Consider the following 4,888-nt stretch of genomic DNA (forward strand, 5'->3'; position numbering starts at 1 on the left):
CTCTGCTTCTTTGCTTTGTGTTTGTGTATTCACATTTAAAGTTAAATTTAATTTTAATTGGAATTGATGTTTAATTAGATACTTTCCCGATTATTTTGGCGGTTGAACATACAATAATGAATTCCGGATTTGTTTTCATTCACAACTCTGAGTCGCCGCCTCGAGCAAGGTTCTTGTGCGATATCCCCAGGCCATATCTGGTCCAGTGTCACTTTGATTACCCAGTCAAACAAGTCAGCCTTCGCCCCTGTATATAATAATATGTAAACATAAGTAATATGTGTGTGGGGGGTGTATGTGTGTGTCTATCTGGTTGTCTATCTATCTATCTATCTATCTATCTATCTATCTATCTATCTATCTAGCTGTCTACTCCTGTCTCCTTTGGTAAGTGTTTTATGGCCTTCGGAACTGCATAATACGGTCATATGAGCGCGCTGGACACTTTAAACATTTTCCGTTGGAGGCTAATTTTGAATTTTGCACCAGTGGCGGCCGAAGCCTACTCTTATGGATTTTGGACTACCAACTTGCAAACGGGACCTCCGAGATTTTTCGCCCTTGTCCGAGACAACTAGGTGTAGATATTTTCTACCACAAGATCAGGTGTGTGGCTGAAAGACAGCAGTAAGAAGGGGTCAGGGAGTAGCATTGGAAAGGCTGCAGAAAAAGTCAGGAGCCCAGAGGAGTAGGCAAAGGTAGGCAAAGGAGGTGAGGGGGTGGGAGCAGAAAGTAGGGGCGAAAGCAGACGACAGAACCTTGCTAGAGAGCAGGAAAGGAGGTGACTTTAGAGAAGAAAGATTTCCGTCGCTATCCCGATTCTAACCCAAGACCTATTGAAAGAGAGTCGAACACCTTTACCTCTAGGCCACGAGAGCCCCTGTCTCCTTTTGTTTCGTCGCTCGTTTACCTGTTTCGGAACTTTTTTGCTGAATGTATTTCCTTCTATCATTATAGTTTCAATTCTCCATACTTTCAGATTTCAAATTTTAAGAACGTAATAGTTTATAAAGATTGATAGGTTACCTTCCAAGAACCAAACCAAATTATCGGTGAAAAGAACATCAAATAACAAATAATACCAACAAAAGGGGTAAGGAGAAGAGGAAAGGAAAGAGAAGTAAAATAGAGAGAAGAAGGACGAATGAGAAGGGGAAGTGGGCGGCAGAAAGGGGATAGGAAAGAAGACACAGATACCACTTGATAGGTGAAGAAAGGAGAGACTTAGAGAAAGGAAAAAAGAAGCACGAGACAGAAAGAAGATGAGAGAGAGAGAGAGAGAGAGAGAGAGAGAGAGAGAGAGAGAGAGAGAGAGAGAGAGAGAGAGACGGGAGAACAGACGGCAGTGAGGGAGGGTGCGGGAACAGCGAGAAAGGGAAGACGGCAGTGCCAGGGAGCTATTCGGAGGAATGATGACAGAAAATGACATAAATTGGAAAGAGAGACAGAAAGAGAAAAGGAGAGAGTCCGAGAGAGAGAGAGAGAGAGAGAGAGAGAGAGAGAGAGAGAGAGAGAGAGAGAGAGAGATGGGTGGCTTCGAGGTCAATGACAGGAAAGAGAGACGGAAGAAGGGAGAGAGAGTGAAAAGGGGAGAGGGGATTTAAAGCTAAGAAAGAGAAAGACAATGCGCGTGTGTGTGTGTGTGTGTGTGTGTGTATGGGTGTGTGTATGTGTATGTGTATGTGTATGTGTATGTGTGTGTGTGTGTGTGTGTGTGTGTATGTGTGTGTGTGTGTGTGTGTGTGTCTAAAGAAGAAGAGGACAGATATGAAAGACGCTAAGAGGCGGTGAGAGCGACACAAAACTCCTTGAGTAGAGACTCAAATTAATACGTGGCTACGAAAAAGCCAAAAGAGTTTGGATTTGTGAGCATCTTTACATCATGCGAAACAAGAAAACAATATGTTACCTCAAAGGTTTTTGACTTTCGACTTGATGTCTGTCCCCTCGTACTCTGGCCCAGCCACACAACAATATTATTATTATTCTCCGTACGTTTAACACACACGTTTACACAGCTATGGTTGTACACTCATTCACTTAGGAAGGTGTCCACACACTGTCCGCCGACACTCCACAATCGACGATTAGCATACTCCGCACACAGCCTGTCCTTGCTGTTTCACTGACGGTGTTGTTGAATAACCCTGACCCTTGTCACGGTCCACATACCCGGACCTTCCGGACTGGGAGACCAGCGTCTGTGGTGTAGCGGTTGGGTGCTTTGCCGTCGCCCGCAGAAGACCTAAGTTCGATTTTCGTGAGGGGGGGATATTTATTGAGTATCTCGGTCTTTCCTCTGGGACATTTGTGTCTTTTTCAGCCAGGGTTGGCCTTGACCGGCAAGGTCGAGCCTGACGTCTAATCTATGATCTAAATTTTGTAGACAGGGGCGTTAAAACGACGGCAATGAAAATTGAAAAGGGGGTTTCGTCTTCGTCTGCTACTTTTAAAAAGATATCATGATCCTAATCAACAACCGGCAGAACGTGCTGTTATTTAAAAGATCTTAATAATAACATGGCATATAGAAAGACCCAGCGGTCTAGTTGTAGGGGCAGTCAGTTATCTACTAGTTTCGACAAGTGTCGTGCCACTGAAAAAATGTTTTCGCTTCAAACAAAATAGTTTTGTTTTTTTGTGGGTTTTTTCTGTTTTTGGTAAGTGTTTTACGGCGCTCGCACCGGCATAAGGTCATATTATGAGCTCGCAGAACACATCAAACTTTTTCAGTTTGTAGGAAATTTTGAATTTTGCCCGGGTGGCGGCCGAAGCCTACTCTTATCGATTTTAGACCACCGACGAGTGATCTTTAACGTCCGCAACTTGCACACGAGCCCTTCGAGATTTTTCACCCTCAATGTCCGAGAAGGCTAGGTGTAGATCTTTCCTACCAGAAGATCGGGGTATGGCTGAAAGACAGCAGTAAGAAGACGCCAAGTAGTAGCAGTAGAACGACTGCAGAAAGAGTCAGGAGCCCAGAGGAGGGGGCAAAGAAGGTGAGGGGGTGGGAGCCGAAAAAGGAGACGAAAACAAAGAATATTTCTAGAGAGCTGCAAAGGAGATGACAGGAGACAATTTTAGAGAAGAAGATTTTTCGATCGCTACCCGTATTCGAACCCGGGACCTTTGAATGAGAGGCCAACACCTTAACCTCTAGGCTACGAGAGCCCCCGCACAAAACAGTTTTCATCCTTGTGTTTAACGGGGTTTTTTTCTATACGCAATATGTGAAACCAAATAGATGAATCTGCACTCTGATCTTCACGCGACTTAACAGAGATCATATTAACAATAGTATCCACTTTATTTAAATGATAACAAATTTTATTTCTACTATTATTAGAATTTGCACTTCGATAATACTACGCGGCCTTTGGCCAATTGGATTCTACCCGTATTTCCTTTTATAAGTCGAAAAGGTCATCCTCCGATAGCTGTTAGATCATGAACTAATTATGACGATGTAAAAATAATGTATCCTTGAGAATATCACCATACCACGGACTATCCACACACATTATTCTTCCTTACTACTACTTACGTTGACATCTGCTTCAGTAGACTTGACGTTTAGACCACTGTAGAAAACATAATGCTTAACACAGAAGTAGCCTATAGACGAACTAGATTGATGTCTTTATACAACTACAAACACCGAAATCTAATACTGAAGCAGAGATGATGATGATGATGATGTTGTCACAAGGAAAATTCATCTCTCTAAATTTGAAATTGCTGCGTAGAAAAACAAACTAGGAATGCGTAAGCTTAAGTGGCTGACCAACTTAAAATCAACACACCCCCTCATAACGTGACTCGGTACAAGGGCCGGGTCCAAATTAAAACAAAATACGAAAAAGGAAAAACCACTGAGCATCACCCATCCCGCTGTCGCCCCCTTCCTTCTCCTGTCCTCGGTTGCGACCTGGACAAATATTTCTCGCTCTAGGCGGACGTCTCTGCAAGGAGGCCGCAGTTTGGATGGGGAATTTAGCTATAAAGCTAATACTAATACGGTTAACGTGCGTGGTCTCGTTTTTTTAAGGTGTCTAACGTTCACACAAGCCTATCACTATTCTATTCAAATGAAGCAAAGAATAGTTTCGTCTTTCTTTTTTAATGCGGGGCAGTCTTTTGTCTGAAATCTGTCCAAAGGATAAAAACGATAGCCTAACTATACTTCTTGTGAATTATTGTCTGATGCCTTGTTGTATCAGCAGTGTATTTATTTATTTTTCCAAAATGGACGAAGAGGTATCTTTAAAAACGTTTCCATAAAGCTGTAGTCTTTTTTTTTTTCAAACGTTTTTTAGATTGTCGTTTGTCTTACATCGCATTAGAGTCTCACAAATTATTGTTGCTTTCTTTTTTCCCTAGTACTGTTTCCAAGTAACCTAGAGACAGTCTGACAATCAAATCTGTAAATTTGCTTTTAATGTTACTTGGGGGGGGGGAGTGGCGCTTGTTTTATGTTGAATCCATACAAGACAACATGAGAGTTATTATTAAATGGACCCCCTCTTCCCTTTATTTCTAAATAACTATTTCCCCATAATAAACTGTAGGATCTCGCAACAGAGTACACAGAACAAAAAGTAAAAATCTGACGGATACATGTAGTCGAACCCTGAACTTCCGTAAGTTAACCACGACCGCAATCGTAACCAACTGCACCACAATCTAAGAGGACAAAAGAAACTCGATCCACAGGTATGGTGAGAACGCCTGTGGGCACGAAGTGATTCTTCTGTCAGATGGATGGAGAACACGGCAGGCGAAGACACTCAGAGCATGAGCGTGACAGCTACGGAATTTCTGGCCACATCAAAACGGGCCAAAGACCTTTAAGGAGAAACTGGGACGGAATAAACACTTCTCGATCCGG

At 42.7% G+C, this 4,888-nt stretch overlaps 1 protein-coding gene across 1 annotated transcript in view; it reads right to left on the bottom strand.

Annotated features, from left to right (window-relative positions):
- LOC101851482 (calpain-9) overlaps positions 1 to 3,820 on the bottom strand; it is a gene marked incomplete in the record, with an annotated part of 78,356 nt that extends 74,536 nt beyond the window's left edge. The window contains 1 exon segment of the mRNA XM_005093759.3: positions 3,545 to 3,820.
- Positions 3,821 to 4,888: the final 1,068 nt, after the last annotated feature.

The sequence above is a fragment of the Aplysia californica genome, unplaced genomic scaffold (assembly GCF_000002075.1).
Source record: "Aplysia californica isolate F4 #8 unplaced genomic scaffold, AplCal3.0 scaffold00069, whole genome shotgun sequence".
In the NCBI taxonomy this organism is placed as follows: Eukaryota; Metazoa; Mollusca; class Gastropoda; order Aplysiida; family Aplysiidae; genus Aplysia; species Aplysia californica.